Source organism: Halyomorpha halys, unplaced genomic scaffold (genome assembly GCF_000696795.3).
Source record: "Halyomorpha halys isolate HHAL.00 unplaced genomic scaffold, Hhal_1.1 Scaffold452.1, whole genome shotgun sequence".
NCBI classification, from domain to species: domain Eukaryota; kingdom Metazoa; phylum Arthropoda; class Insecta; order Hemiptera; family Pentatomidae; genus Halyomorpha; species Halyomorpha halys.
In genome coordinates, this window is record NW_027113202.1 from 22,152 (window position 1) to 35,036 (window position 12,885).

The following is a 12,885-nucleotide window of genomic DNA, read 5'->3' on the forward strand; positions in this document are numbered from 1 at the left end:
TATCTGTGGAGGTCGTGAAAAAACTAGATAAGTCGTATTATCTAAAATTAAATAATGAGTGTAAAATCTCGCGACGTCTTTTAAGTTGTCTTAAAGTGGTTAAGTCTTAATGGAAAGTACTAAACTTTCATAGATTTTCATTAGCTGAATTTTAGACAATTTGACTTACTTTGTTTTTCGCTACCACCAAAGATATACACGATATTCTCCCAGAAAGTATCAGTTCTGCTATACATGTTTAAAAAATATAAATGATGTAGTAAAATTCTCAAAAAAAAAAAAATCAAGAATTACTTTTCAACTAAACTTATTAAATTTCGGATGTCAGTAATACACGAATATATTTAGTTTATGGGGAAAAAATAATTAAGAAAACATTCATGTATTTTCGGAGGAGGTTTTATTTATTTAAACTTGTTTATTCGTTCATAATCTAATTTATAAATAAGATTATTGGAATAAACGATTTTTTTTTCGGTCCAACTCAATTTTTCTAAAAGTTATTTACTCTGATTGCAATTTCACGATTTTTTTCAGCATTCCCGAAATTTCCAAGCCAGTTATATACTATGTATGTTTAACTGAAAGGCCTGAACTTTTTATATCATCCTTTGTAATTTGTTCTCAAACTAGGAATAACAAGTGGGTGAACGAACGACAAATCTCATGTTTTTTTCTAATTTTTCACGAACGTCTACCGAATTTTTTAACAAACTTTATTTAAAAATTAGAAAAATCTGACGAGGTAGAAATGACATCAAAGCCACTTCACAGGTTTTTATTTATTTATGTTTTGTTTTTTTCCGAGCTCCTATTATTATTCTACCGACTATGAAATAATCCTAATTCATTTATTTATTTATACCAGATCTGGTGGGCCATACATGGTTAATGTATGAGGTACATGATACAGGTCAATCAATCATTTTTCATTTTTAATTAGTGACGTCACATATTTAGTTAGGGTTTTTTTGGTATTGTGAAGAGAATGAAAAACTATGCTACAATGCTACTACGTCTAAGATAGATAAGAAGATTCTTGCAAATATGCCAGCATTGCTTGCATCAACGAAATAATGATTTTACTGAGTAAATTTATGTAATTACTGTTATTTTTCAACAATAAAAAATATTTTGAAATACATTTTTTCAACATGGTATGTTCGCAATTCTAATATTTTTTATGTTTATATCAATCAACTGAAAATGTTTTAAAAACGATATATTTTGTAATTTTTGTTCTCCCGGCTGAATTGAATTGGACCGCGTGAGATATGAAATGAGCCTGTTGGTCATTACTGAAGGACAAATATGAATTACAAATCAGGTCCATGTAACCAGAGAAGGTTAAATCAATGCAACACCCGCTGTGCGAGGGCTTTTTCCTTTCCCATCTTTTGTCTGCATCAAATGAACATGTTCTCGGGGTATTCATCAAATATTCGTTCGATGAATAGACATCATTGGCAGCTTCAAACATAAAGTTATTGACGAGATCACTGTAAATATTAGAGCAGTGTTTCCCAACCCACAGAATAACGTTAACAACGACCACTAAGCCGAAATCTCAAGTATGTGCGGCCCAACACCACTGGACAAGAAGCAAAGGGAATATTTGAAAACATTTTAAAAGTTTGGTTGCTTAATAGTGCATTTACAGTCACTTATTCTGCCTGTTAAAACTTTTAAATTGAGACTCGAACATAATAATAGAATAGAATATATTTTATCTGTGTAAGACAAAGTAGTACAAATTCATTAAATAAACACAGTTATAAAACAAAAACAATAAACAAAAGATAAAACAAGTGATTCATAACAAAACAATAAACAAAAAATAAAACAGACTAGATAATACAAAACTATTAATATAATATTCATTACTCCATCATATTAAACTTAAAATAATGAGAATTATTTTAAATAAACGAAAGCGTAATTTATGTACAGATATTAATTGGCATCGAAAACTATTTATATGCCACTTACAAAATCAAACTTATTAAACATTGTTACAATGTAGATATAGTCTTTCCACTTTAGCTTCACTATCAATGTTCAATATATTATCGATGTTTTGTAGGTCGCAAGATACGGATATGGGTGGCTTTAAGATATATTGTCTATTTTCTTTAAAAGTGCGACAATGTAGGTCTGTTACAAACTATTATTGAAATATCATTCGCAGAATGGACAGAGTTAGTTTGCCTTCAAAGTTATGGTTTTGCTTCCATGGGGTAATTTGATGTGCTACGGGTTTCCTACTCTTAGTTGGCTGATACACCTTATTTTTTTTTTAATTTGGCCTATATGTTAGATATGCTTCAGGTTTGAGTAGGTTTAAACTGCAGACTGATCGGTATATGGGATTAATGTTTTAGTTTAATGCTCTATTGATATCAGTTGGGAAGTTGTGATTCTGGACCTTTTCATTTTTGTTTCAATATTCTGTTTTCGTTGAATTAATACTAAATTAATTTCTACATCCCTATTGGTGGGCTATCATATTAACTTGTGAGTCCCAGTTGTATTCTACATCGAGCATCATTAATCTGTTGATACATATTTTTGGGAGTATCTTTATTGACAACAATGACAGTTTGGACGAGTAGTTGATTACCTAACTTTGTGGACTTCTACCTGTCTCGAGTTGAACTGTATAATGTGGGGTATTCTTGGGCCATCCATATAGGTATTTAATAAATTTCATTTGAGAACTTTCGGTAACATCGAGATATCTAAGGCTCCAAACTTGGGATGCATATAGGATAACTGAGGAGACCATTGAGTCATATAATGCCATCTTTGTTTCCCAAGAGTTACTCTTTCCTCTTCTCGGGGTTTCCAAGACTTTAGCTGTAGCAATGGATGATCTCGAACATAATAATGTTAATAATAATAATGAAGGCTTAGTGAATCCGAAAGTTCGATGCCGATATCATCAATTGTTCTCTACATACATCTGTCTAGTGACGCCCTTCCAAACCCAAATCTGCCACGAAGCAATCTACTTTTCGTTTAGATTTGTTATTTATGGACGTTTACCTAGCGGTTCAGTGTTCATTAACATACCAGAGGTGTCAAAATTACAGTTTATTAACATTTTAGGGATCCGTTAGTCCCACAACCTAACGCCCATCTTATTTTCTGTAATGTAACCTGAATTATATTTACCGGGTTTCGTTCTCTCAAGCCAGCGTTGCGTGGCCTTCTGGATTCCCCGGTTAACTCATACTCGAACTTAAGGAAAGGTAATTAAAAATAATTCAAGCAATTAATCTTCACAAAAATATATGTTCCTAGACCCTCCAAAAGCCCAATCCTAAGGCCATCGTAGTTCATCTGACTGGCCGGAAACCATTACAATACGGAAGATACCTTCATGGCAACGAGTTCACCGTGTAAGTTAAGGTGATCTGTATAAACAGAACCTTTGCCAAACCTTTTTTGTTCAACAATACTATTCAGTTTCACATCGTAACCGTACAATAACTACCGATGTAATCTAATCGTTAAGGAAGGGTGAGAGTCAATGGAGCTGTAATAATACAAGAGAGAAAATTTATCAAACAAGATTCAAGCCATTGTTTGGGCTTCAAGATATGTTTCGTTTCCTAGTATTAAGGGGGAAAAATGATAAAATATACAATCGTGATAAAAAAAAAAATTATTAAATTAACCTTCATCTTCTTTCACTTAGAGGCAAAAATTAAAAAAAAATTAATACACCAGTACCACTTAAACATTTGAACGTTCTTGGTTGTAGTAGTTATTAAGGACTTACCTACAAATTTATTACGAATATCAATATGTCTTTAAAGTAGTGTAGTATAAATTTTTTTTTTTACCTTTTACCTATCTGACATGTGGAGAGGGGGAGGGGATGTCTATAGGTTACTTCCTTATTCTTATAATGGTGGGAGGTTCAAGTTTTTATTTCTTGGGACCGGCAAGAAATTAAAGTTAACCTCCACTAAGAGTGAATTCATAAAGGTTGAAGTTTTTATGCCCATCCATCAACTAGCTAAGGTTAACATTCATTATCTACCGTCGAAGCTACTCTCGATCTCAATTCATGACATCTACTTTATAGAGGCTAGGTTTGTCCCAGGAGCTTCTCCTTATCCGAGAGACAATTCATAGCTGATATAACAGAAAATTAATTTAACCATAGACCGAACCCAGAAGTTACGGATGAAGTGTGAATACGAGAGTGCGAAGTGAGTGTGAATACACACACACTCAACTGCCCCACACCTTCATAGTATTCTTAAGTGTAAATTATTAATAAAGGATATTGCTATCTTGAATCCTGTTTATTTGTTATAAATTTATAATCACTAAAATTAAGAATTAGGTAGAAACAATTATAAGATATTGATTTATTTAATTTGAATACAAATGTTCTCACTCTTCTAGTGAATATAATGATGTATAAGTATAATATGAATCACCAATCCTTAAGTCACTCTTTCGAAGCGAAGGTGGATTCGAACATTAGGTTCACCTCTTGATTAAAGACGGCCTTTTGTTTCTGTTAGTTCCTAGGTTATAGATTAAATCCTGTTTGTGGGGGTTGCAACATCAAGATCAGCAACAATTAGCAGATAAAAGAGAACTAACTGAGCCACATAGGTATCACTTAAATATTGTTCGTTAGTTTTAATTGACTAGAAACAAAAAATTTTATTAGTGAACATAAATGACACTGATGACTACCGAGACTTTCAACTTGGTAAAAATAACAAACGTCTATTTGAAGTATTTTTTTATTTTTCACATTTTTAAATTAATTTTTTTTTTTTCAAAATGATATATTCAGAACAACTTTTGCAGTGAACGTTTTAACAAAATGGCCTAAAGAACCAAGTACAGGGAAATCATATCCATTGGCGATGTCACAGATGAAATTAGAGTTAAAAGGGCGTGAACTGTGGAGAGAGGACAGCCATTGGAACATGTTTATGCAATCCCTTGATGTGTGGCCACTCACTAATGAAACCAGCCACACTTAGCCTAAACGCCCAGTTTTCTCTAGTTCAAAAACCTCTATATCTCTCTTGGCCAGTGACCTCGTGTGAATATATATGTCACTTACTTTTAGATAGGATGTTAGGAAAGAATTATAAGGGTATGTAATGCATCTATTTTAATCAGAGCAAGATAAATTTAGATAAATACTTAAGAAATAGCATAAACATATTACATAACATAAAAATTAATGTTCTCAATATTGGTTGAAAAAAGTAAATATAAATATATTACTTTTATAATTAAAGTTCGATAAATGTTGAATAGCCGTATGAATTAAGCTTACATTAGGCATCATTAAAATATATTACATTTATATTAAAAACATATTTTTTAAAATCCATAAGTGAAGTACATCATTTATTGAAGTAAGTCATGCTATTAATTTTTTTTAATATTATGGTTTAATTAAAAAAACGAACAAACAGCGTAAGTAACATAACTTCCAAAATGCACCTCCCTAACGCCAAACCAATTCACCTAAATCTGTTTTACGTATTGTATTAATGCATGAAGAGCTTACCTAACCTTGTTTGAACAATCTAAACTCAGAAAATACCCACCGCTAAACTGAAAGTAATCACTAAAAGTCAAATGGACGACTGGAAGAGGTGTGGGAATTAAAGTTAAAAACCGTAAAAATAAAGTTTACTAGATATTCTTTGTTAACATAAGGTATATTTTCTTTGTTAACCGAGCTAACTGAACAATATCGCAGTAAAAATATTTTATAAGTTTTTCCATTTTTGTTCTAATAGCTAAAAGCGTATGTAGTATTTTGTTATATAATGATGTGAAAATATTGTCAGTTCTTATGATAATCTAAATTGGTGATTTGTTAAAAATGTACTTGGGACGTTCAAAATATTGCTTAGGACTATTCCATAATAATCCTAACAATAGTTTTTGTCTGTATCTTCTTTTTCACTCATTAATATATGTAACACAATTATGTATTTACACTTATTTTGTAAGGCATTAGCCAAGTATTAAATAGCGTTTTTATTCATTATTGTTTCTTCATAGACAATTTACATCCTCATAGAAAATTTTAATAAAAATCAGCTGTAAGAATTTATATCATCTTTCTCTTCTCCCAATTTCAGTATTTTTAAACTATTCTAAAACCAACTTTAAAATTATACAAGAGTGAGAACAACAGTCGTTACTTCATAACATTATCCTTCCAACCATGGATTCAGAGTGTAATGTTTTTTATCTAATCAAGCGAACCATAAAAGTTTCCAATATGTGTACACTTTAATTTTAGGTTGATAACTGTGATAAAATAAATAATTTAATTTTAGTAATAGAAATATGATGTATATCATAGTCATATTTTTTTTGTTCTATGTTTTAATGTTTCTTATCAATAATAAAAGTCTATAATTTATTTCTCTAATTAAATATTAATCATTAGGATTAAGGAAAAAAGTTTGAAGCATATTAAGCCAATTTTATTTTATACATATATACACATTTTATACACCCCTGTAACGTTTAGGTGAGTTTTTTTAAATTACTTTTAGACGTCAAGCACTTTTGAGTCATTATTGCCTTAATTTCCGAATTCACAAATGATAATTTTGTAATTCAAGAATTTTAGGCTCTACCCTCGCCATCTTAGTGAATGGGGGCAACGACCCGGATTCATGGCCACTATTGTATTGAAATGTACAACTACTGGAACATCACAACATGTGGTGAAATTTGATTAAATTTTGTAATAAAGTTTGGTGTGATTGAAAAACTCAAAAAGTTTATCGGCAGTCTGCCAGTTATCCTGCAAAATGGAATGGTGGTCTCCTGGTAAGTCATATAAAGATTTAAGAGCTACGTTTGCTCGGCAGTCAGAGAAAATGTGTTTGAGGGTAAATCACGTTCTGCAAGTCAGGTATACAGTTGGTATCCAAAGGGAGGCGTCACTTCTGATTTCCCTTAATTTATTATCACTTAGAATTGGCCCATTTTCACCCATTTAATTTAATAATAATAATTAATTTAAATACTATTTGCACCCATTCTAAATACTATTTGTAACTAATTAAATATTACTAACAAATATACAAATATTGGAAGTATTCGTAATTGTTTATTTCAAATTCTACTTGTTCCCGACTGTTTTCCACTGTAATTTATTATTATAACAACGCTCTGTAAATTCTCACTTTTCTTACATCAAACCATATTGCACCCTACACAAAATTAGTTTACAATGATTGTAACCATTGTAAACTAATTTGGTATAAGGTAAAATTTAGTGGAAATTATAATGGCAGAAAATTAAAATGTTTGAAAATGTCTAATAGAAAAAACTGAAAAGTTACAGATAAGTGGAGTTTAATTAAAGAAATTAAAATTTGATGTTTCTAAATTTACATAATTGTATGTTAAATGTGGTTATAAATCTTTTGATTAGTATTTAATTATAAAAAATAACAAAATAAGGAAATCAATAATAAAGTTTTTATAATTATTTTTTCTTTTTAAGTGATTGTTTTAGGTGTAATTTCTTATATCATAACATTAAAAAAATTAATTTATTTGATTGGAAAAATTTACATTAAAAGCGCTATTTCGTATATTATGCTATTAGACTTTCGTGGATTTTTCCTGATAGTCAATAAGTAATAAAGTTAATTTTACAGAATTGAGAATTTATATATCAGTCAGGTACGGAGAAGTTTTATTCATACTGGGTAGTATTATTTCTCTTAGGAGACATATCCCGTGGGATAATGGACATTGGGCTAATATATGCTCCACTGTTATTAGAAGTGAACAGTTGTGACACGTTGTAGGATACAGGTCACGTTTCAGCTACCTCAGAGCAAACTAATGGTCTTCTACATTCAGCCGGCGAAATTCGATTTCTTTACTCGTCCAAGATTTACTTCAGTTTGATTCGATCCAACTTAGTTCTGGGCAATTTTTTTGTTATATTTTCTCGTATATAGTGTCTAGTTGTTAACTTTTTTAAAATTTGTAAAACTAAAAAAAAAAGCTGCGAATATAGCTTAGTCCCTGACTCTTACGTTAAACCGTTCACTGACAACATAGATCTGAAATGATAATATGCGGAGAGACTAGCAAATAAAAATAAATTGTCATTTTTTTAAAAATTATTATTATACAACTTATGTTGTATCTTTTTTATTTGTTTTTTTTTCTTTTATATTTTATTTACTTTTATTATTATACCATCAATAAGTCTCACCTCTCCTTGTTTTGTTTTATGTTCTTTTTACTGTAATCTGTTTGTATTTTATATTGTATTGTATATAATATTGTAATAATTTTATAGTAACACAGTATGTATATACTTTTTGCATGGTATATACGCAAATTATTTAAAATATATGCCTCTTTTGCAGGGTTTACTACTGAGGAGAGAATATTTTTTTAAAATGTATAAATATATCTGAAGAATCTGTAGGGTAGGTAGTGGGCATTAGATTTTTTGTTGATCAAAATAAGTGTTATTAAAAAAATTAATCACAAATAAATGGATCTTAAGTGACAATAGCGAATAATATTGACGGTTATCTGGCTAGAATTTATAGTGCCACTGTACTACCACGACAGTTCTAACCATAGGGACTGTCACTGCCATACAATTCATACTATGTAATTACTGTAACAGTCGTTGTTAAGTGTCACCGTATTAACAGGCTTTAACCTAATAGTAATTAAACTGTTGTAACATGTAGTGCGGCAGTATTGTCATAAAAGTAAATGTTACTATGACCAGAGCTATTTATTTTACAGTTCACATATTTCAGCGTGCGACGGCTTCTGCTGTAGCTGTAAAATGTATTCGTGTAAACTGGCTATAACGCGACTTTTGGCTCTCAGTAGAAATTTATTGAGCACAATTAATAATGGTTTCAGACCCCTTGAGCAGGCTTTATTAGGCTGTTAGGAGTCTTATAGAAAACGAGACGTGACAAGAGGGCCTATAAAAAAAAGATAACAATTGAAGAAAAAATAATTGTTTCACTGTAAATATATTTCTGAACCAGATCAAACAAAAAAAATCTAGGTAATTCAAATAAAATATTAGTTCAAACTTTCTAATCTCTTTTATGAGATCGGGTCACTAGTTATATATATATATATATATATATTGAAAAAGATAAGAAAAAATTGTTGTTTTTTACAAAAAATGTTTATAACTATATGGTTTTAATTTAAATTGTAAAGCGTTGTTAGAATAGGCTTAAATTTGTGAAAGGAGAGAGATTTATAACACAACCTTCACTATCTTTCCCTCCCCTGGAAGAATCTCCTTAGGCATCAATAAAGTTAGTGAATTTAGGCTAGAGGATAAGTATTAATTTAGATAAGGAAGCGAACTGTGATTTTTCTTCTTAAACAGAAATAAATGCCTTGGAAACAGGGGAAGCTCTCTTAGATAAATCTTCATTGATCTAGACCTCTTTAATAAATTTTTCAAGCAATATCTTCCTAGTTTTTAGTCTGTATCTTTCAGAAAGGGTTGTAAAAAAAACTAGGAGAGGTGCTTTTGATTTGATTTTTTTTTAGTTTTTAAGACATTAATTATATAATTAATAATTAATTACAGGAGCTGTTTTGGTTTATTATTCAATGATCTTAATTTATCTTTATTACAACGATTTGAATAATATCGGTCATTACGCATTCACAAGCATCCCTGAACATAATTAGAAAGCGCTGTTCCAAAGTCCATAATAGATCGGATCTTAATTTTCATTGATTTTCAGTAGTTCCATTACAAACCTTGATGAGCTCTCATCTGACAATAGCCTAATAATTTTAAGCCTTTCTACGGCAGCAATTTGTTGATGTTCTGTTATCTCCTACCTGTTTCAATAATTTTTTATCTATCCATTATCTTTTAATTATTAAAGAAAATAATATTAGTGAATAACATAGATGACACTAAAAAATCTTTCACAACTAGATAACATCCTTAAAAAATGACTCAATATCTTTAAAAAAATCCTTTTACGAAAAACATTTCATATTTTTGATACCCCACGTCAGAAATAAAACCCTATGTGCCGTAAGAGTTGTAAAATTTGTTTTTATTTTAAAATGTTCTTCCTTTAGTTGAAAATCTACTTTATTTCACTACCTTATTTCCATTTGGAGATAAATTTCATGGAGAAATGTAACTATCTAAAACTAATGTTATACATTATCATGAATATGTTTCTAATGTTCCAGATTTATTTTAACAACAGTTAATTTAAATTAATCTGAATCACATTAGCATGATACTTTATGATTTATTTATTATAAAGAAACAAATAAACGAATAAACGTTGCTCTTCGTCTTGCTGTACATTAACTGAATTAGGCCCAATAACATCTCAAATCGCTCTCTCTACCAGTATAGCAATCATCCATGTTCAATTCCAACTTCATCATCCACTCACTGACCCATTTATTAAATCTCATCTCAAAAAATCGCACAAACATTTACGCTTCACTTGCTATCTAATCAAGTTCCAAGAATCTGAGGAGTTTGAGTTGGTTGATTAAAACAAGAAATGGAATGACATAATGTATAATAATAGTGCAACTACAAAAAAAACTAATTAGTAAAATGGATAAAGACACTATATATCAAAATTGCTTCTAATACAAAAGTACTTCACAAAATAAAAAATTAATCAAAGAAAGAAAAAGGTGGGCCTGCCTGAATCCACCGAATCTAGGGGATCTACAAGTTAAAGGCGTTCCTTTGGAAAATGTAAGATTAATGAAATAAATTAATAATGATTTGAAAAGACCAGTTACTGCTTTAGAAATACTGTAATGACTAATATTACATAGACATTTATATTTTTTCTATTATGTCTAGAGACGAAAATAATCTAGTTCGTACTTCCGTTTAGTGACCGTACTTATTTATTTTCTTAAAATTTTGCCTTTTTAATTTTTTTCTTTAGCCTCCTGACATTGACTAAAAATGATATTTTATCACAAGAACAGAAAATACGCTTCCTACTTCAGGTCACCTTACTACAGGACAACTACTAAAATAAACGTTATAAACTGGGCTATCGAAAAAATATTCTCCTTAAAATAACAGAAAACTGTATTTTCCATAAAACTACATTATCAGATATTATTAAAATTATCGTAATAACTACCTATAAGAAAAAAAAATCAGAAAAACGATTACTCGTACGATTACTAAATATGAAAATGTGTACAAATATGAATTTATTTGTTATAGCTTCCTAAAAAAATTATACACACATTTATATTTTTTCCACTAAAAAAAGTCAAAACCTTTTTGTTTTAATCTTAATACCAAAATAAAATATAGTTCCTAAAATTGAAAATTATCCTAAAACTGCTTTAATTTAGATAAATTAAAAAACTTATTATTTATCAATAATGAAATCGATACTGAAAATTTGGTGAAATAGAAAAACCAGTTAAGTACTAAACAGTTAGACAACTGAATTAAAAATACTGCAGGTATGAAGGAGATTTCTTATAGGACTAGAAAACATGTTAGAATTGTCTATCAATATACGAAGGAGAAATTAAACAACTACTGGGAGAAAGAATTTATCGGTAATACTAATACATAGTAATGATGCCAAAATAAAAAACAGAATTTTTATCTAAATCTGTTCAGTCAAGAAATTTATTGTAGAGCTGTAATTTTCCTAAAAGAGACAACCTTTAATTATATTTTTCGTTACGTTAGTCAAAATTTACTAGTACAAGTTTGAAACAAATTTTCAACATTTATTGCAAACCCCCTAGTTTCTAATCTTGCATCCTCTTCCATTCCTGACAATCCTCCGAGGCCCCTGAAAAGAAGATGGCCACGAGACCAGCTAATGTAAATTGTCATTAGAATGCTACCAATGGGTAGTTTCTCTACACACCTGTAACACTCCAATTTAACTTAGGTCAGATTTACTAAATGTATTATAATGTACAGTTGTAAATAGCAATAAATAAATATTAAAAAAAAAACATTTATTGTCTTAAATTTTGGGATGTTAGCTAGATTGTTGGAACTAACAATTTTTAATCCATCTAAAACTCATGAAGAATATTGAGTTAATGATAAAAACCCTTAAACTCGATTTTTTTTGTTATTATTCTAATATAAAAACATTAATAATAATAAGGATACTTACGTGGGTAATAATAAGGCTGAAAATAAAAAACTATCTCGATTTTTTTTTGGCACATCTACTTAAAAAAAATTAAATAATATAGGATCAAAAATTCTTTTTTTTTTTTCTATAAATTTTACGAAAATATAATCAGCTGAATAAGATAGCAAATGCCTCAATTATAATGCTCGAATATATCACAAATACCTCCCATTTTCTATTTCCTGTTTGTTTTTTAATTATCTAAATTATAAATAAATAATTTTGATAATAATAATTATCTATAAAATAAGTCCCATATTTATGTCAAACGGTTGTGTACTGTTTAAATTAAAGGTCATTGGATAAGGAAAAAAAATATCCTCATGTCTTCTACATTATTTTATCAGTGCCATATTTCATAAACCATAAAAAATTTTTAAATTTTCTCTTCAAATATTTTTTAAATTTAGTTCACATTTCTTAAATTAATTAATTTGTCCACTGTGTAAAAAAAAATTATAATATATTTTAATTTTTATCCCTCCGGAGGTAAGGTTGGGTCGGATGCAACCCACGTGTTCAGTTTAGTTCATGTCTGCGCATGCGCGTTGCAGTGATCCACCTCAAGTGTCAGGTACCCTAAGGGCCAGTTGTCGGCTAGACGCCAGAGAGTTCAGACACGTTTAGGTAAGTGAGCAAATTGACTTATTCCCGATACCGCATGCCTGCCTAGTACCAA

General features: G+C 29.8%; 1 protein-coding gene across 1 annotated transcript in view; it reads left to right on the plus strand.

Annotated features, from left to right (window-relative positions):
• Nucleotides 1-12,717: 12,717 nt before the first annotated feature.
• The window catches only part of LOC106682926 (piggyBac transposable element-derived protein 4), a gene marked incomplete in the record, with an annotated part of 2,169 nt that continues 2,001 nt past the window's right edge, over nucleotides 12,718-12,885 (plus strand). The window contains 1 exon segment of the mRNA XM_024364316.2: nucleotides 12,718-12,885.